The 22,260-nt window shown below is 38.6% G+C and overlaps 1 protein-coding gene across 8 annotated transcripts in view; it reads left to right on the top strand.

Annotated features, from left to right (window-relative positions):
• FHIT (fragile histidine triad diadenosine triphosphatase) overlaps positions 1-22,260 on the top strand; it is a 1,451,582-nt gene that overhangs the window by 391,691 nt on the left and 1,037,631 nt on the right. The window lies entirely within an intron of this gene.

The following is a 22,260-nucleotide window of genomic DNA, read 5'->3' as shown; positions in this document are numbered from 1 at the left end:
AAGAATTATGAATTCCTTTGAAAATAAACTTCATTTTCAGACCAAATTTAATAAATAAGAGAAGTAGAAGCCAAAAAGAATGAAATTCATTAATTTAGGGCAACTGTAGAGTAGAATACCAGAGAAAATCCAGCAGATCACAAAATTGTAATATAGTTAGTGAGCAAATATGCACCCTGAGGGGAAAATGATCAGGGGGTCACAGAGGACATTGAATAATAAGGCAGCTATGTAGCACTAATGAAGACCAAGCTGAATTCAGAAATAAAGAGAAATGATAAAACTTTCTTTTCTTCATATTCATCCAGAAAATGTAGATTTTGAAGGATTCAGGAAAATTTCAACTAAGTTTGGAAGACAGTCACAGATATGATTAATCACATTGGAAAAGAAAAAGCTGAAGTGTGATTTTTATATGGGAGGATGGCAAGTACTAGCTCTCTGTCTTTACTTGCAGCATTAAGAAAGGAAGAATTGATTTATATAACAGTGAGGCATATTTGCTTAGTCATTGGGGAAAAAAAATCACATGGCATTAAATGGCAGAAAATGTTTTTTAAAATAGACAATGTGTTGAATCATGTTCTGGGGAAGTCTTAAGAAATAGGATTCATCTTTGTGCTGTTATAACTCTGGAATAGGAATAAAAATGCTCTGGTTTATGTATGTAGTGTTTTTCCTGCCCTGGAGTCAATGATTTTATGAAATACCTAAAAACAAAAACCCTATTTCCCGAGATTGCACAAAATACCTTCATTCTATTTTGAGGATATATATGATTTATTTCTTGCTGCTGGAACTTATTACTTATGCTTCTACTAAGTGCATGAATATTTTGAATCAATCACCTACTCAATAGAGAGAAATTTCTCCTATTATGTTTGGCTAATTTAACATTTGGCCAAATCAGAATGGTTGAATAAGATTCTACCATATGCTATAGCATATCTTTGTGTTATATTTAAGTAGCATATCTAAGGATCCATATTTCCTTATAGAGAGTTAAGTTTCTCCAGTACAGTTATCTTAAATCACAACTGATCTTGGGACTTCCCGTCAGTACAGTGGTTAAGACTCTGCCTTCCAATGCAGGAGGTGTGGGTTCGATTCCTGTTCAGGGAACTAAGATTCCTCATACCAGCGGGGTGCAGCCAAAAACTCAAAAAAAAAAAAAAATTAAATCACAACTGCTCTTGCCCTATTTTGAAATAAGTTGGATACCTTTTAAAGGTATATCCAAGTTTGTTTTTTTTTTTTGTTTTTTTTTTACCACTTCCTCTCCCTCTTGATAACTAGGAAGATATACATACATACTTGCCTTAACTCCAGCGTGTTAGGATTGAGGTAGCCTATAAATTAACCTTATGTCCTGGAAGTATGCCACAGTGGTGTTTTCTAACCCAGAGCCCTTGTACTGTAACCTTACTTGGATGAGCAGAGAACGTTGTATCATTATTTTTTGCTTATCATGGTGTGCTTGTGTCTTTACTTAACACAGAGAAAAGGAAGTTCATGATTGACTTCCCTTCATTTCATTTCAGACAAATGTGGATTTTTACTAAGCTTGCAAGAACTTATGCAAAGTCCATTTGGAGAAGTAGCCTGTGCTATCGATAGATAAGGTTTCTAGTTTTCCAGGTGTCACTATATTAGCCTTGTGAATATGAGTTTGGGGAGTGAATGCTCAAAAGGTTCAAAATCCAGCATGACAAGAAGTTGTAGACTGAAGGAACTTTCTTCTGGTTGCTTTAGAGGGCAAAGTATTTCCAAGACTTGCAAGGCTATTTAGGTTCAGAACATAGAAATGATAATTTTGACTCTAGGTGGCATTTGTGAGGAACTATTTATAGTGGTGGGTGTCTCTCTCTGGATTGTGTTCTTCTTTAACATTCTTCTATAGGATAGATTTATACCTTAATACCTCCAACATAATGAGGAGGTTGTTTCATTTTCCTTCAGTGAGGCAAAAAATCTACCTTGTAAGACTTGCCACCATTCAGGTGGTCCCCGCTGGGACCACCTGAATACCTCAGAGTCATGGCTTCATTTCAGGCCCCAAGTCAGAGGGGATTCTTTCTGGTTCCGTCTTTCAGCTGAAAGTTTCCAATCTTAGCTTACTACTGTATTGCCTGGGGAGATTTTTAATTCCATTCCTACAGGTATTTAAACCATATTCCCTTCCTTTCTGACTTTCTGGGGGCAGATCTGATGCTCAGCCTGGCTTTGGAATGCCTGAGCACAGGGCACTCAAATGCAAATCTTTGGTGCCTCTAGCGCAGGGATCCCCAAACCCTGGGCCATGGAACCCATCTGTGGTCTGTTAGGAATTGGGCCACACAGCAGGAGGTGAGCGAGCAAAGCTTCATCTGTATTTACAGCCTCTCACCATCCCTTGCATTACCTCCTGAGCCCCGCCTCCCGTCAAATCAACTGTGGCATTAGATTCTCGTAGGAGCACGAACCCTACTGTGAAATGCACATGCGAGGGATCTAGGTTGCGAGCTCCTTATGAGAATCTAATGCCTGATGATCTGAGGTGGAGCTGAGGCAGTGATGCTAGTGCTGGGGAGCGGCTGCAAATACAGATTATCATTAGCAGAGAGGTTTGACTGCAGAGACCACAATAAATCAGTTGTTTGCAGACTCACATCAAAACCCTATCAGTGAGTGGCAAGTGACAATTAAACTGCATCTGGTGGCAGGCTTTAGAGCAGCAAGTGAGTTGATGTACTTCAATTGTACAGCTGCATCTGGTGGCAGGCTTTAAGTCAGAATCTGACACTTATTTTAGCCCACGTGTCCCTCCCATTATTTTATTTACCACTTTCCATCTGCACCTCTTTCCCACACTGTGCCCTTGTCTCAGTCACAGTTTCGGTAAGCCCACAGCTAACCCTAGCCAAAATGAGTAAAAAACAAACGTCGCTGGAGAGCTTCTTTGAAAAGGGGGAGAGACCCAATGATGAGACAGCAGAAGACTGCCAACAAAAAGAAAGCTTAATTTAAAAGAATATACCAGGCTTCCCTGGTGGCGCAGTGGTTGAGAGTCCGCCTGCCGATGCAGGGGACACGGGTTCGTGCCCCGGTCCGGGAAGATCCCACATGCTGTGGAGCGGCTAGGCCCATGAGCCATGGCCGCTGAACCTGCGCGTCCGGAGCCTGTGCTCTACAACGGGAGAGGCCACAACAGTGAGAGGCCTGTGTACCGCAAAAAAAAAAAAAAAAATACCAAGAGTCCTACTTAAATTATAAGTTCATTTGCAATAGGTGATTCACATTCTCCAAGCCCGCTTTGTATAATATGTGGCGACTGGCTATCCAACGAAGCCATGAAACCTTCAAAACTGCTTCGCCATACGGAGATCAAGCACCCTGCATTAAGAGACAAGCCTTTGGAGTTTTTCAAAAGAAACACATGAACACGAAGAACAGAAGCAGTTATTGAAGGCCACCACTTCATCAAATGTGTCTGCACTGACAGCATCATTCTTAGTGGCTAACTGCATTGCTAAAGCTAAGAAGCCCTTTACTATTGGTGAAGAGTTGATCCTGCCTGCTGCTAAGGACATTTGTCGTGAACTTTTAGGAGAGGCTGCAGTTCAAAAGGTGGCATGTGTTCCTCTTTCTAGCACCATAACTAGATGAATTGATGAAATAGCAGAAGATATTGAGGCACACTTGTTAGGATTAATGAGTCACCATGGTATGCAATCCAGGTTGACGAGTCTACCAATATTGACAACAAGGCAACAATGCTTGTTTTTGTGCGATACATTTTTCAGAAGGATGTGCATGAGGATATGTTATGTGCACTTTTGTTGCCAGCCAACATCACAGCTGCAGAACTATTGAAGTCTTTGAATGATTACATATCAGGAAAACTGAATTGGTCATTTTGTGTCGGTATATGCACGGTTGGAGCGGCTGCCATGACTGGATGGCTTTCTGGTTTCACTACTCGGGTCAGAGATGTCGCTTCTGAATGTGAGTCTACGTGCTGTGTCATCCATAGAGAAATGCTGGCTAGCTGGAAAATGTCACTTGAACTTAACAACGTTTTTCAGGATGTGATTAAAATTATCAGCCACATTAAAGTACGTGCCCTTAACTCACGTCTGTTCATGCAGCTCTGTGAGGAGATGGACACAGAGCACACACGTCTTCTCTTACACACAGAAGTGAGACGGCTTTCTCAAGGTAGATCACTACCCAGAGTTTTTGAGTTACGAGAGCTGCTCCAGATTTCTTTTAGAAAAACAGGCACCACTGGCAGCACATTTCAGTGACACAGAATGGGTCACAAAACTTGCTTACTTGTGTGACATATTCAACCTGCTCGACGAACTCAATCTGTGACTTCAGGGGAGAACAACAACCGTGTTCAAGTGGGCAGATAAAAGTGGCTGCATTCAAAGCCAAACTGGAATTGTGGGGCAATGAGTGAACACTGGGATTTTTGACATGTTTCAAACATTAATAGAGATATTGAAAGAGACTGAACCAGGGCCTTCTTTCTCCCAGCTGGTGCATGATCAGCTATCTCAGCTTTCAAAAGAGTTTGAGCATTGCTTCCCTACCACAAAAGACCCCCGAACTGGGAAGGAATGGACCCGCGACCCATTTGTGAATAATCCAGGTGAATCGACTTTGTCTGTGCTAGAAGAGGATCAACTGCTTGAGACCACAAATGATGGTGGCCTTAAAAGTACGTTTGAGACAACTTCAAATCACCATACGTTCTGGATTAAAGTCAAGGCGGACCATCCTGAGATTGCCACGAAAACACTGAAAAGCCTGCTTCCATTTCCAACATCCTATCTTTGTGAAGCAGGGTTTTCTGCAGTGACAGCGACCAAAAGGAGATCACAGAGTAGACTGGACGTGAGCAACACACGTCGGTGTCACTGTCTCCCATCACCCCCAGATGGGACCATCTAGTTGAAGGAGAACAAGCTCAGGGCTCCCACTGATTCTGCATTAGGATGAGTTGTATAATTATTTCTTTATATATTACAACGTAATAATAATAATAGAAATAAAGTGCACAGTAAATGTAATGCGCTTGAGTCATCCCTAAACCATCCAACCCCCGCTTCCGGCCCGGGTCTGTGGAAAAACTGTCTTCCATGAAACTGGTCCCTGGTGCTAAAAAGGTTGGGGACCACTGGTCTAGGGTAATATTTTGCTTCATAGATCTGACCAGTCTGGAGATCAGAGTAGTGGGGAATCCTAAATTTTTAGTAACATCCCTGACAATTTAAAGAGGTGTTTCTATGGAAAACTATGTCTTCCCAGCTAGAATGGATAGCAAGCAGGGTTATAGGGATTCTTCTCTGCTTCTAAACTACCAGACCCCGTGGCAAATCTTTCAAATAGCTTAAGCTAATGATTTCTCCTTTAGATATTTTGCCCACATTAATTTGAGTTTTTATTTCAGTTTATGTGAACTTTCATTTTTTAAAAGGCTTAATTAAGTAACTTGGTTTTTTTTAACATCTTTATTAGAGTATAATTGCTTTACAATGGTGTGTTAGTTTCTGCTTTATAACAAAGTGAATCAGCTGTACATAAACATATATCCTCATATCTCCTCCCTCTTGTGTCTCCCTCTCACCCTCCCTATCCCACCCCTCTAGGTGGTCACAAAGTACCGAGCTGATCTCCCTGTGCTATGCGGCTGCTTCCCACTAGCTATCTATTTTACATTTGGTAGTGTATATATGTCAATGTTACTCTCTCACTTCGTCCCAGCTTACCCTTCCCCCTCCCTGTGTCCTCAAGTCCATTCTCTACATTTGTGCCTTTATTTCTGTCCTGCCCCTAGGTTCATCAGAACCATTTTTTTTTAGATTCCATATATATGTGTTAGCATACGGTATTTGTTTTTCTCTTTCTGACTTACTTCACTCTGTATGACAGACTCTAGGTCTATCCACCTCACTACAAATAACTCAATTTCATTTCTTTTTATGGCTGAGTAATATTCCATTGTATATATGTGCCACATCTTCTTTATCCATTCATCTGTTGGCGGACACTTAGGTTGTTTCCAGGTCCTGGCTATTGTAAATAGTGCTGCAACGAACATTGTGGTACATGACTCTTTTTGAATTATGGTTTTCTCAGGGTATATGCCCAGTAGTGGGATTGCTGGGTCGTATGGTAGTTCTATTTTTAGTTTTTTAAGGACCCTCCATACTGTTCTCCACAGTGGCTGTATCAGTTTACATTCCCACCAACAGTGCAAGAGGGTTCCCTTTTCTCCACACCCTCTCCAGCATTTATTGTTTGTAGATTTTTTGGTGATGGCCATTCTGACTGGTGTGAGGTGATACCTCATTGTGGTTTTGATTTGCATTTCTCTAATGATTAGTGATGTTGAGCATCCTTTCATGTGTTTGTTGGCAATCTATATATCTTTGGAGAAATGTCTCTTTAGGTCTTCTGCCCATTTTTGAATTGGGTTGTTTGGTTTTTTGATATTGAGCTGCATGAGCTGCTTGTAAATTTTGGAGTTTAATCCAAAGGCTTAAGTAACGTTCTTACTTGCTATTTGAATATCAGAAATTTCATATATACTTTGAAAAGAAGCCTATATGTGTCCTTGGCTGCCTAGTTGATAATATGTCTTGGTTAGGGAAAGTGTTGGCAATGTGTGAATGAATGATCCTGATTTGGGTGTCATTTGGACTAAGCTTGAAAAGAAGTCACACTCTGAACTATTTTTTTTCTGGTGGGAGATCAATACTGTCTAGACATGGTCTCATTACGACTTTGCATTGACTAAGGCAGGCTCGGTCAACAGTGGGGTTGAGATTCCTGTAATCCGGGCTACTGGTCGGACATTTGTGTTACCCATTATTGCAGAGAACTCCAGATTCACTGGTGTCAACACTGTATTTCAGCATCATTCCACTCAACTGTAGGGTTATCTTGAAGACAGTATATGCCAACTCGTGACATTTTTAAAGATTCTGGATCCTGAAAGTGCTGGGAGCTGCTCTGTAGTATTTCCTAGCAGCTTTGTGATGGTTGCATAGGGCATGGAAGAGGCCTTGGAGCCTTTCAATTCCTTACAGTCTCTAAAACACAAAAAGAGAGGGAATAATTCAACTAATATCTAAAGGCCTCAGCCCATGCCTGAAAGCCAGATGTCTACCCTGTCATATGGTGTCCCCATTAATATCTGCAGATATTTTCTTCATGTATAGAAACATCACCAGTTGTTTTTTTTTTTACATTCAGTAGTCTTCTCATTTATAAGAAATTTTCATCTATTTGAATTTGTTTTTAAATTGAGAAAGTTTATGATTCTTCACCTGGATCAGAAATTAAAAATCTTGTCTTCTCCCTGTTAGATATTCAGACTCCTGGCTATGCTGCTCTGCATGGAATCTTAAATCTTTCATCTGTGGTTATTTGTTGGCATTTTGTGAGATAGTGAAGCAATGTCTGAGCCACTAACGGCCAGAGGTGGCCCACCCTGACCAGATTTCCAATAGTGGAATAAATGTCTGTTATTTATCCAGCCTCTTTACTTTTCAACTGTGGGAAAGATGAAGATAGACATTGAGAAATAATGCTGATTATACAAAGGATTGTTCATGATAAAAGATCTCTTTCTGGGAATTTAAGTGTTCCAGTAAATTAGCATTATTGATCATTCTTTTTCCACATAGTCTATATCTTAGAATCCTAAAACTATTATTCTCCCTTGTCTGGTGTAATTACCAGAACAAGAAATAATCTAATTAAAAGACAACAAGGATGTGTTCTAATTGTTCTAATAAATTATGTTAATACACAATGCATGCACTTACTTTTCAACAGGAATTTATTTAATAGATTGACAGCTTGTCCTTTACTGCCACAATCTTAACTTTCATTTATTCTAAACAAGACAACTTAAAAAAAAAGGAGAGGGACTTCCCTGGTGGCGCAGTGGTTGAGAGTCCGCCTGCCGATGCAGGGGACACGGGTTTGTGCCCCGGTCCGGGAAGATCCCACATGCTGCGGAGTGGCTGGGCCCGTGAGCCATGGCCACTGGGCCTGCGCGTCCAGAGCCTGTGCTCTGCAACAGGAGAGGCCGCAACAGTGAGAGGCCCGCGTATCGCAAAAAAAAAGGAGAGTTAAGCATCCAAAAATCTGTTGGGTCATTAAGAAAATCTAAGGTTCCATGTGGTATGTATGGATGAAGAAATGGGTTTCGGGTTCTCTAGATAAAATAGTGACCCAAGACATAGGAGGGTAAAGTAAAGATCAGTAGAGTCTAAAGTCAAAATCAGTAACACACTGTTGCAGTGAAGGTAGTGGACTTTTCATTTGTTGTTTTATTGTCAAGGATAGTGCTGCATGATAAGGCAGTCCTAACTTATGGAATTGTGTTTTCGTAGTTTTAGGCATTTTACACAAATCTATTAGCATATTGCATGTATGAGATGACGCCCTCAGTAAAGTCATGTCATAATATGGGCAGAAATTCAGGCGGTCACTTCTGATAGGCCATATGTTTTCTACAAAAACACGCCAGTATCCCTGATTATTTTTTCATAATTGGGATATAGTTTGTTGCATAACTGTATGAGAAAGTCTTGAAGGCAGTAAAAGATGTCAAGAATGATATGGCAGAAATAAAAATCTGTATAGAGCTTGGAGGGAAGCATATAGGTCAGTTCTAAATCAGTATGGCCAATCTACATAGTTCAGAAAAGCAGATTCCCAGGTTGGTTTGTGTTGTTCTCCCTTGACATAACAACCTTTGAAATTTAACTGACAAGCCTACAGGTAGGAAGGAATCTCAGTACTTATCCAGTTTGGAAAGTATTTCCAGAAAGGATACTTTCTCACAAGTTAGGAACTTTGTGGGAATAATTTTTTGCCTCTGATTAAACCATTAAATGGTTTAATCCATTTTAATTGTCAAGTTCATCAAAAAGTATGGAGCTGGAACATATGCAGATTCTAGTTTATACTCATAAAGTTAACATATTGTAGAATAGCAGCCATAGAGACAAAACAGAAAACAACAGATACACCATAAAAGAAATGGGAATTAAAAGGAAATTATCTTTAATGGCAAGGGAATGCAAACAGTTTTCTTCCCATTTTGAAGTACATTGGCCTAAACGCCATGATTTTTGGCTCCTTACTCCCTGTCTTTTAATATTCTAGTTCACATCTTCATTTTCAATGGGAAATTTGTATATGTTCTTTTTCTGTTTTAAAAAAGTTTGACATTTCTTTCAAGGCCATCAGGCTGTGAGGATTTCTTTCCTCAAGGAAGACTGAGAGCTGGTGAGCTCCTAATAACTCAGGTATAGAATGCGTACCACCAGGTCTAAATTAGATCAGGTACCCAAGTGGGTCTCACCTTCCTTGTCTCCAAGGCAGGGACAATGTCTGCCTTTGAAAGGAAGCATGAATGTGGCACTCAATTCTTTTCTTTATTTCTTTCTTTTTAACTTTGAAAAAAATTTTTATTCTGAAAAAGTAGTCAGTATTTGATTCTGAATAATATAAAAATTGCCATTTTAACCATTTTTAGGTATATAATTCAGTAGTGGTAAATATGACATTTCTTTTTAATAATTGGACTGAAAAGGGAATAAGGCTGTGATTAGATAAGCACTTAGGTTACCATGTAAGATGTTTTATTCTGCTTTTTATTTGTTTCTACCCTTTCTGAAATTATTTTTCACCAAAAGTATGATACCTACTTATGTGAAACCGGAAAAGAATTCCATCTCAATTCTAGAACAGACTCTAGATGCTCATAGCAGGTGGGGAGGGGTATGTGGCTGGGCAAAGGGTCAGCATAATAAATGAGGTTGGGGCAGTGGAACAGTGCCTGTCTCTGAAGGTCCCCTGGGTATTTCTGGAGCTCAGAATGTGACCACTCTGTGCATAAATATGATATTTTTTTTCTGATCTACTGGTGTTGGAAATTTTTCATTTAGTAAATGATGCAAAATATACGTTAAGTGATGGTAAGGTTTTGACAAAAACTGACCAAAATTGGGAAATTCAAAGCTACAGAAAAGCTGAAACACTGACTTAATGTGCTGTCATCTAGCCATGATCTCATTCCATGCTGCTTCATTCACTGATCACAGAGACACTGAAATCATCCCCCAGGCAGGATGGAGCATGTTTACAGTGGAGGGTACTAGGCAGAGGCTTGGCTGAGTCTTCTATTTTTACTGGCCATTAACACTTCCTACTTGCATGTAAACTAAATTTTGATAATTATTAAAATAAAGATAATGTTAATAGTACATTAAAAAGCTACTTTTTAAAGGGGTAGAATAGTAGAAGCCTCTGCTTTGAATATTATGTTTACCAGTTTCGTCTAGTTGTCAGCTCCCCCATGGTACATAGAATGAAGTCTAAACTCCTTAGTAGGGGATGAGGACCCCAGTGTCCCTCCCTTACCTTTCTTTCCACTTCATCTCCCTTTGCTCCTTCACATGTCTTGTACTTCATCCAGGCATTAGTTTGTATCATTTCCCAAATGTACCATCTTTACTTCTCTCAGGGCTTTTGCATGTGTTTCTCCCTCTTGGAAACTCCTTTTACTACCCAACCTTCAGAATTCAGCTCACACGTCTCCTGTGAGAAGCTTCTGCTGATTCTCCCAAGCATTGCTGCTCACTGTTTCTGTGTCAGCACCATGACCAGTACATACCTGCAGTTTTGCACTTAATCACATATAATTGTAATGATTTTTTACATGTCTTTTCCTCCTGCCAGGATCAGAGTTCGTTGTAGCCAGGGACATTTCAACTCAATAGGATCCAGCTTATTGTATATATACATTTTTAGCTATCCCTACATGTTTTATTTTTGAGTTTCTGCTGAGATTCAGGAACTTAAGCCTTTCAAGTAATGAATGAAAATAGCAGTCAACCCAGAATCAACCCAGAATCCTATGACCAGTGAAAATACCCTTAAGGAATGAAGGGGAAGTCCAGGTACTCTCAGATGAAGGAAAACTAACAGATTTTGTCACCAGCAGAGCTACTCTAAAAGAATGGCTAACAGAAGGAAATGATAAAAAAATAAAATAAAGAAGGCCTGGAACACCAGGAAAAAACACAGCAAGCAAAAATATTGGTAAATGTAGTAGGCTTACTTTTTCCTCTTTAGATTTCTAAATTATGTTTGAAGACTAAAGCAAAAATTACAACACTCTTTGATATGGATGGAAGTGTTGGAAATATTTAAGATAACTGTATTATAAATGGACATTGGTAACAGGACATAAAGGGAGGTAAGGTTTCTATACTTTGCTCAAACTGTAAGACAATACCAGTAGGTTGTGATAAGTTATGAATATATAACGCAGTACCTAGAGCAGCCACTAAAGAAGTTTTACAAGGAGATGCACACAAAAAACTTTAGATAAATCGAAGTAGAATTCCAAAAAATGTTCAAAGAGCCTACAAGAAAGCAGAAAAAAGAAAACAAAAATACAAACCAGGGAGAATAAACAGAAAAGAAACAAAAATAAAGTGGTAGTTTAAGTCCTAAAATACCAATAATTACATTAAATCTAAATGGTCTAAATATACCATGTAAAGAGTGAAAGAATTGTTTAAAAAACATGACCTAACTAGACACTGTCTATAAGAAACTCACTTTGAATATAATAGTAGAGGCAGACTGAAGGTAAAATGATGGAAAGAGATGTACCATACAAGCATTAATTAAAAGAAGGCAGAAGTAGCTGGTTCTTTGAAAAAGTTAAAAAAATTGACAAACATCTAGGAAGACTGATAAAGAAAAAAAGACTAAAGACACAAATTAACAATATCAGGAATGAAACAGGGGATAGTACTATAGATCCTGCAGATATCAAAAGGATAATAAAGGAATGCTATGAAAAACTTTATACACATAAATTTGACAACTTAGAAAAAAAGATCCACTTTCCTTGAAAAAGAAACTGCCACAATTCACCAAATTTGAAAGAGATAATTTGAATAGCCCTATTATAACTATTGAGGAAATTGAACTCATAATTTTAAAATTCCCCAAAAGGAAATTTCCAGGCCCAGATGATTTTACTGGAGAATTCCACCCAATATTTAATGAGGAATAAGCACCAGTTTTATACAGACTCTTCCAGGAAATAGAAGAGAACACTTCCACTGCCCAATTCATTTTTATGAAACTAGTATTACCCAGATACCAAAGCCAGACACAAACAATACAAAAAAGAAAACTATGGTATATGAATAACTTCATCAATATAGACACAAAAATCCTTAACAAAATATTAGCAAGTAGAATTCAGGGGGAAAAAAAAAAGAGTTATACACGTAACCAAATGGGGTCTATTCCAGGAATGCAAAGACTGGATCAAAATTAAAAAGTCAATCAATGTAATGCACCATAATAACAGACTAAAGAGGAAAAACAAATCACATGATTTTATCAATTGATGCAGAAAAAGTATTTGACAAAATTCAACACTGATTTATGATGAAAACTGTCAGAAGAATAAGAATAAGGGGAACTTCGTCAACTTGATGAAGAGCCTCTTTTTTATTACCCTCATCTGACATTTATACAAAATGATGAAAAACAATGCTTACCCCCTAAGTGTGGGAAGTAAGGTAAGGATGTCTATTCTTGCTACTCCTATTCAACATAGTGCAGGAAGCTCTAGTCAATGCAATAAGGCAGTAAAAAGAAATAAAAGGCATACAGATAGAAAGGAAGAAAGAAAACTGTCACTATTGCTAATGACATGATTTTCTACTTAGAAAATCCTTAAGTGATCTAAAAAAAAAACACAACCTCTTAAAAGTAAGTGAGTTCCACAAGGTTGTAGGATACAAGACAATTTTAAAAAATCAATTGTATTTCTGCATACTAGCAATGAACATGTAGACACTGTAATTAAAAATGCAATTTACAGTAGCTCAAAATTATGAAATACTTAGGTATAAATCTAATAAGTCATTCACAGAACTTGTATGCTCACTGTGACATAATGCCGATGACTGAAATCAAAGAAAATCGAAATAAATGGAGAGACATACCATGTTCGTGATTTGGAAGTCTCAGCATAGTAAAGATACCAATTTTCCCCAAACTGATATACACATTTAATGCAGCTCTTACCAAAATCCCAGTATGATTTTTTATATGGACAAGATTATTCTAAAATTTATATGAGGACAAAGGAACTAGAATAGCTAAAATAATGTTGAAAAGAAGAATAAAGTGGGAGGAATCAGTCTACCCGATTGTAAGGCTTATTTTACAGTTACTATGTGGCTGTTCATGAAGTGATAGACATGTGTATCAGTGGATCAGAATAGAGAAGCCAAAAAACAGACTCAGTGAATATTCCCAACTGATTTTTGACAGATGTACAAATCCCTCAATGGGGGAAAAAATAAAAGAGAGCCTTTTCAAAAATGATCCTGGAGTAATCAGCAAAAAATGAACCTAAAATTAAGTCTTATACCTTATGTAAAAGTTACCTCAAAATGTATAATGGACTTAAATGTAAAACATGAAACTATAAAACTCTTAGCAGAAAACATAAGAGAAAATCTTTGGGATCCAGGGCTAGGCAAAAAGTTCTTAGACTTGACATTGAAACACAATTCATAAAAGGAAAAAAATCATATATTAGACATCATCAGAATTAAAACTTTTGCTCTTTAAAAGACCCTGATAAGAGAATGAAAAGACAGATACAGACTGGGAGAAAATATTTACAAATCATAAATCTGACAAAGGACTAGTATCTAGAATATATATAGACCTCTCAAATAATGGTTTAAAAAACCCCAAGCAATCCAATTAGAAAACAGACAAAAGTCATGAAGAGATCTTTCACCAAAGAGGTTTTATAGATGGCAAGTAAGTGCATCAAAATATGTTCAATATTATTAGCTGTCAGGGAAATGTAAATTAAAACCACAGAGATATGTCACCATATACCTATTGGACTGGCTTAAAAAAAAAATAGTGATAACACCAAATGCCAATGAGGATGCAGAGAAACTGGATTACTCATATATTGCCGGTGGGAATGTGAAATGGTACCGGTACTCTGGAAAATAGTTTGGCAGCTTCTTATAAAGCTAAACATTCACTTACTGTACTCCTGGGCATTTATCCTGAGGGAATGAAAATTTATGTTCTCATAAAACCTGTGCACGAATGTTCATAGTAGATTTATTTGTAGTAGCTAAAAACTGGAAGCAACACAGATGACCTGTACTGGGTGAATGGTTAAAGAAACGGTAGTATATCCAAACCACAGAGCACTACTCAGCAATGAGCTATTGATAACGTGGAACTAACTACTTGACTGAACCTTCAGAGATTTAGGCTATGGGAGAAAAAAGGCAATTCCCAAAGATTACATACTGTATGATTCCATTTATATAGCATTCTTTTCTTTTCTTCTTTTTTTTTTTTGCAGTACACGGGCCTCTCAATGCTGTGGACTCTCCTGCCGCAGAGCACAGGCGCCGGACGCACAGGCCCAGTGGCCACGGCCCACGGGCCCAGCCGCTCCGCGGCATGTGAGAACCCCCCAGACCGCGCCCCCTGCATTGGCAGGCGGACTCCCAACCACTGCACCACCAGGGAAGCCCTTCTTCCTTTTTTTAAAAATTTATCTTTGTCTGTGTTGGGTCTTCACTGATGCACGTGGAGTTTCTCTAGTTGTGGCGAGTGGGGGCTGCTCTGTGTTGCGGTGTGCGGGCTTCTCATTGTGGTGGCTTCTCTTGTTGCGGAGCATGGGCTCTAGGGCACACGGGTTTCAGTAGTTGTGGCACGTGGGCTCAGTAGTTGTGGCTCACGGGCTTCAGAGTGCAGGCTCAGTAGTTGTGGTGCACGGGCTTCATTGCTCCGTAGCATGTGGGATCTTCCCGGACCGGTCCTCAAACCTGTGTCAGCTGCATTGGCAGGCAGATTCTTAACCACTGCACCACCAGGAAAGCCCTATATAGCGTTCTTAAAGTGACATAATTATATAAATGAAGAACAGATTTGTGGTTGTCAAGGGTTAAGGTAGTGTGAGGTGGGAGGGTGATGGGTGTGGCTATAGAAGGGCGGTAGGTGGATCTCTATGGTGATGAAAATATTCTGTATCTTGAGTGTATCAAAGTCAGTATTCTGCTTGTGCTATTGTACTGTAGACTTGTAAGATGTTACCATTGGGAGAAATTGGGTAAAGGGTACATGGAATCTCTCTGTATTTTTTTCTAACAACATTATCTCAAAATAAGAAGTTTAATTAAAAAGGGGGGACACGTGAACAAAAAGAATTGGGAAGATAACAGTGTAATTGTAGAGCTGCCTTAAAGGGCCAGAGACTGATTTAGAAGGAAAAAAATGTGAAATCTAAGGAATTAGTGGCATTATAAATCTATGAAAGTGAGAGTAAAGGAATACGAAAAGAATGTTGAAAAAACAGTAAATAATATTAGATCACCAGAGTCGTTGCCTAACCTACATAGCCTGGGAGCTGTCCCTCTCACCCTTCCTCCACTCCCCAGAATGAAGGCTGGAGGGGGGTGAAGCACAGGATCTGTGACTGGGGTCACTGGGCATAGCTGAGGACAGAGCTATGGTGATGAAAACAGGGGGATTAAGTGAAAGTCTGCATAATGGGGCTTGCACTCTTTCCCACACTTAAATCCCAGAACAATGGCAGCTAGGCACGAGATTGAAAGACACTTTTCTGGGGATTTTGACCAGCCCAAGAAAAGAGACCTAGAAATATGAGCCAGGAAGCCAGTCACTCTAGGCCTGTGTTGTCCACTATGGTAGGTAGCCACTAGCAACCTGTGGCTACTGAACATTGAAACATAGCTTGTCTGACTTGAGATGGGCTGTATATGTAAAACCTTTTAAGATTTTTGAATATTGTACTTCATATAAAACATGTAAAATATCTTGTTAATTTTTATTACTTACATGTTGAAATAATATTTGTATATACTAGGTTAAATAAAATATGTTATTAAAATAATGTTTTAGAAGATTAAGAGACTGAATTTCTCCCAGGTTGAAAGCAGAAAAGTAACTTTTATGGAGCTTTGGTGGTTTTATAAGTAAAACGAAAGCAACAGGATATCAACATGAAGGGAACAATCAGCCCGGAAACAGAACAAAGAAAAGCTTAGCCATATATGTGTATACATATCTATGATACATGTGATGTGTCACTCTCTAGCTAGTTCCTATTGAAGTCAAGGGGTTTTTTGTTTTGTTTTGTTTTCTTTTTTAAGTATAATTGGCTGACTGCCAGAAATAGGCAGACCATCTGGATGTCCATATGGATTGTTCTCTTCTGAATTTATCTTGAACTCTGGGTGAGATTAACACAGATTTTGGGAAACAGCAGAGGTCCTTCATGTATCAGTATGTGTCCAATATGCAATATGTATGATTCGTTGAGTGAGTCATTCTGTCTGGATTGGAATCCCAGATCTGCAGTTTAGTAACTGTGATTTAGGTCTGGTAACTGTCTTTGCCTCTGTTTCCACATCTGTAAAACAGGAATAAAAATAATAGTATTCTTTAAGTCATTGTGACTGCATGATTTACTGTGTGAAAAAGGCTTAGTCCCTGATACATAGTAAACATTGTGTTAATGTTAGCTATCATTATTATTACTGTGGGCTAGTAGCTCTCATATTGTCTCTAATCCTTAGGACAGCCTGTAAAGTAAGTAGTGTTATCTGAGAATCCAAGGCTTAGAGAGAAGCTGCTCTCCTGGGCCACAAGTCACTTCAAAACCTGAGCTTTTTCCATTATCCTATCTTGCCTCATAAATTTTAGTACCTCATTGCTGATAGAAGCCTTTTATATCATCTTAGACAGTTACTGAACTTGTCTGCAGAACGGATCGTTAAAGGCTGGGCTCTGGGGTTGGAGAGGCTTGTGTTCGAATCCTGATCCCACCACTCAAAGCAGCTGGGTGGTCTTGGACAAGCTACTCAACTCCATGAAAGTTTCTCAGGTTGTAATAAGGATTACATTAGATAATGTATGGGAAGCTCTTGGCACACTATGTGCTGTGTGATTATTAATTTCCCATGATTATGATTTTTATTATAAATATGATCTAAGTCTCAGAGCTAGTTAGTCGTGGATGTATAACTGAAACCTGGTAGGTCTTTTATTCAGTGCTCTCTCTTCTCTACTTTGCTATCTAATTGGTTAGTTTTCATTCATCCTTTTAGAATCTACATTTATAAAGTCAGAGCTGTTAGTGAAGATTTTATAAGAACACTTTCCAAGAGTTTTTTTGAACTGCCAAGTCCAGAGATTTAGGATGTAGCTTGGTGCTGAAGTAATTGGCTGTCTTAGTCTTGCATTATAAGAAGTTCCCTTTCAGAGTATAAGGTTGAGAACCATGAAAGGAACTCTCACGTTTTGGTAATTGCTTTAAGGAATAGCTTACCTTTTAAAAACATACATTATTCAGCTACAACTCCTTCTTTCCCTCACCTTGCCGTTTTGAGAATCTCCTCATCATACATCTTCACAATCTTGTTTTCTGAGTTTCCCCTTTTAACTATTTCCTCAAGTACCATCCCATAATAATATTTTCTTTTCAGTTTATCAACTAGTTGGGGAAGTGATGTACTTGTTAGTATTGAAGAGTTTCAGAGGAATATAGAAATGATTCAGTTTTAGGAGAATACAGAAATGATTTAATCTTAGGTGAATACAGAAATGATTTAATTTTCTACCTGTCAAAGAACTGAAGCATCGTGAAACTGGTCTTAGCTAGCTACTTGAAGCAAGCTGTACACTATTTACTGCAGTTATATCACATCAACAGACAGTTTGTGATCAGAGATTAATTCAGAAAGTCTCATTAATATGTTGAGCTAACAAAAGGGATGAGATGTTTTAGTACCTCCTTGAATGCAACATTTGTTGTTCTCTTGTGTGAATGGGATGGATTTAGCTATGAAAAAGACTGAACTCCACAGTGCTCTGATATTGATAAAGTGGGTGTCTTCTAAACTTCTTTTAAATTTATTCCTCCTCTTCCTGGAGTTAACCAGATAGATTATAGTTTAATTTTGCCAATGGGGAGTTTTAAAGCAAAAGGACTAACAGTTTTTTTCCCCAACATAAGTGAGAGAACATCAGGAAATAGAATTGCAAATATATTTCCATTTTGTCATAAAGAACCTTAACATTTTTCCCTGTTACTTCAACATCAGTTTAAACTATGACATTTCTCTTGTTTTGACTAGCACTAGAGTAGGAGAGAGTAATGTTCTATGTTACAAGGACCTCATTGCCTGAAATAAATCTCTAGGGATACCTTAAAATTCTCTTACCCTCTCTTCTCATGGTCACCATGGCTCTTCTGTTTGGTTATTGAGCTGCTTCACAGTGACAATCATGCTAAACTTTTCAGCTACTGTTTTGAGCTTTCCCTTTCAAACTGGAGATTAGAGAGAAGTAAGTTTCACTTCCTCCCATCCCCCATAATGGAACCCAAGTTGAGCCAGGAAAGCTTTGTATTCGTCATTGATCCATTCATCAATGCAAAGCTATTAAGTGCTTTCCATTCAGCATCTGTGTAAGGTGCTGTGAAAACTGCAAAAGGCACTTTGGACCTCAAGAAACTCCCTTATTTTCCTCTTTTACTTTCCCTTCCTCCCCCTCTTTTACCAACTTCCCAAAGAATTTGAGGCTGTTTACTGAATCAAAGGTAGTATGCAAGTACTAAAACAACCATAAGACAGAAATGTGACCATCTTTACTAGTATAAGTTGGTAGGTCCATGGAGTGAGAGAACTAAATTTGGTTGTAGGTTTCCTGATCCCTAAGGCAGAAAGGGAATTACTAGCTTATGTAGCCTTCTTTGTCACCAGAGAAAGCATTACAGTTTTTCCATGCTAGTAGACTCTCTTTGGGATCAAAACTGAAGGTGGAATTTACTGGTTTACAAAGCGAATGTTGACTTTAGTGCAGTTTTCAAACAGGAATAAGTATCGGGAGGAAAGATTGAGGGCATGGATTCATATCTGTCTTGCTTACTGTTATGTCCCAGAGCTCAGCACAGTGCCTGGTGCATAGTAGGTATTGGATACATAGTTGTTCAATTAAAATGGTCTATTCAATGGACAATTTGCACCGACTTTCAATAACAATGAAGACACTATATACTCTGCCTTTGAATGTTGTATTCTCTCTCCCCAGAAGGCCATCCTCTAGCCCTTCTTTACCGCCTTCTCACCCTTCAGGTCTCATGTTAAATCCAACTTCTTTTGTTTTAGTATCTCAAAAGGATCTGCTACTGAATGTCCTTTGCTGCAGTTCCATTTATAAGGAGTTATCACATATTTCATTGTTCATTTGAAAGTCCAATGTTTTTTGGAGTGCAGAGCAGCCACGTTATTCTAAGTACTTACTCAGACAAATTAAATAATTCTGTGTAGTAGTTCTGAAAAGTCTAATTTCCATGTGCAGAATCATGTTTATCATCATCCAAATTCAAAGGCACAAAATAGCACATTTACATTGGTAACTTATTCATAACATTCCCTTTCTACCTTGTTTGTTTTATTGTTAGAAACCAACCCAAATCCCATCTGTAGGATGACACACATAAAAGGATGAAATTTAAATATCAGGGCTGTGATGGGGCGAAGCGCTTGAGGCATATCCGGCCTTGAATTGGTGCCCTTTGCCTCCTGGCTGCATTATGTAAAGATAGGGGGATTGCCAGATTTTCCTTTAAGGGTTTAACTAACTGCTTCTTCAAGGCCTTAAGGTCTCTCAAGGAAGTGTACAGATAAGGCATTTTTAAACACAGTATTGGCCCAGGAGGAAGTCTTTTGGGGCTTTTACTTCATGATTACTGAACTTTCCTGCAAGCTTTTTTCCTCCACAGATTCTCCCTCCAGGAAGAGACGGAACATTCTTTACAATTCTAGCCTCCTTAAAGAATGACCTCCTCGCCTCAACAAGCGTCTTTTGGTATTACTGGCAAAAATGAATTATCTTAAAGCTAACTTTTATTTTAAAGCAAAAATTCTCTTTTGGAGGGGGAAGAATCTAATCTCAAGCCCTAGAACGTATAAGGTTAATGGCAAACTTGCTTCAAGGAGAGAAACAGAAAAAGCAAAATTGTTAAGTCAGCTGAAGAACTAATCAAGCGTATTGTTCCCTTGATTCTGTAAAATTATAACGAACCTTTTAGAAAGGTTGAAAAGATGTCCGTGGTGTGCTCTCAGTTTACTTTGTCTGTAAGTGCATGTTCCCTCTTCCCCGTGGTTCCAGAGGCACTGGTGTGTGCTGAACGGGTTCTCCTGGATGAGGGCTGAGTGTCTTTCCAGATGACAGATGGTTCCCTCTGCTGGCTGAACTTAAATTCAGTCCTCCGAGCTGAGCCAACCTGGGAGGAATCGCTATCCTTCTCACTGATTATGAAAACAGTTTTGAGATCTATCCTTAAAGAAACCAACCATCTGTGACCAGTTTAAGTGCACACCGGAACTGATGATGAGCTGACTTACTTCCTCCTTTCCTCCCTCCCTCCCTCCATCCCTCTCTCCCTCCCTTCTATCCTCCCTCCCTTTTTTCTTACTTCCTTTATTTTGAGAAAAATTTAAAGATACAGACAAGCACAAAAGGTAGTATAATAAGCATCTGTATTTCTACTATCTAAAAAGGAGCATCTGTTTATGTCTAGTCAGATTTACTTCTGGTTTGTGTGTTTGTTTCTTTTTAAAGAAATTATTGATGAAACTAAATTCTCTTTTAACTACCATATCCTGTTTTCCTTCCACCCTTCACTCTCTCAGCTGCCTGTACCTCCTGCTGAAAATTCCCTACCATAAATTTAGGATGTAATATTTAACTAGTCTATTGTTTATATTTTTATGTACACACATATATATACCAACAACCAATATATACTATTTTGTTTAAATATTTTATGTTTAAATCTTTCCTTCTTGTTGCTTTTTTAATGTAACAGTATTTATGAAATTTATCTGTATTGATGCCTATAAAATCAGTTGATTTTAACAGCTGCATAATATTCCATCCTATAAATATAGCACATTTTATTTGCCTATTCCCTTTCCAATGCAACTTTTAGGTCATTTCCAAGTTTTGCTCTACAAAAACAAAAAAACACTGCAATAATCTTTTTAGTATATGTCTCCTTGTGTCCATATTGCTTGAGCCCAGTATACCCTGCAATGAGAATCAGTAAGCTGTAGGATATATGTAGTATTACTTTTGATAAATATAACAAAATTGCTCACCAGGATGATACCAATTCATGATTCGGCCAGAAGTAAGCTAGAATATTATGCTATTTTTTTATACCTCTTGGACAGCACTGAATTTTGTCTGTCTTCTCCATGTTTACTATTCTAGTAAAAGAAAAATGGAATTCCATTATTTTAATATGTGTTTTCCTCTAGTGAGTCTGAGCTTCTTTTTTTTACCTTCTTTGTCCATTGAGATTTCTTCTTTGAACCACCATTTTTTCTATATGTTTGTTCATCTTTGTTCTTGATTTTTGGAGTTCCTTATACATTCTGGTTACTTATTCTCTGTTATGTACGTTGCCACTATCTTTGTCTGGTCTGGCATTTGAGAAGATTACTGCTTCTGATGATAAGTAAGTTAAATTGTTATGGTTTCTAATTTAATTCTACGTATTATCAAGGAATTAGGCGTTATCTTTCTCCCCTCAGTCCATTGCCGATCCTTTCGGATCCTCTTTCAAAATATGCAGCAGATGACCACCCACTTCTCCCTGTCCCCTGTGCTATCTGATGTTTTATCCTCATTTAAAAAAATTACTCTCTCGGGGCTTCCCTGGTGGCGCAGTGGTTAAGGATCTGCCTACTAATGCTGGGGACATGGGTTCGAGCCCTGGTCTGGGAAGATCCCACGTGCTGGGGAACAACTAAGCCCATGCGCCACAGCTACTGAGCCTGTGCTCTAGAGCCCGCAAGCCACAACTACGGAGCCCATGCGCCACATCTGCTGAAGCCCAGGTGCCCTAGAGCCCGTGCTCCACAATAAGAGAAGCCACAGTAATGAGAAGCCTGTGCATTGCAACGAAGCATAGCCCCCGCTCTCCACAGCTAGAGAAAACCAGCGTGCAGCAATGAAGACCCAACACAGCGAAAAATAAATAAATAAATAAAATTTTAAAAAATTACTCTTTCGCTAGATATACCCTTCATATATTATTATGCCCATTTGACAGAAGTGAAAAGTGAGGCTCAGTGA

This window comes from Delphinapterus leucas, chromosome 10 (genome assembly GCF_059928025.1).
Source record: "Delphinapterus leucas isolate spDelLeu-1000000601 "Yukka" chromosome 10, BTC_Dleu_Yukka2, whole genome shotgun sequence".
NCBI classification, from domain to species: Eukaryota; Metazoa; Chordata; class Mammalia; order Artiodactyla; family Monodontidae; genus Delphinapterus; species Delphinapterus leucas.
Note: the sequence above shows the minus strand (reverse complement) of the source record. Positions and strands in the feature narration are given on the sequence as shown.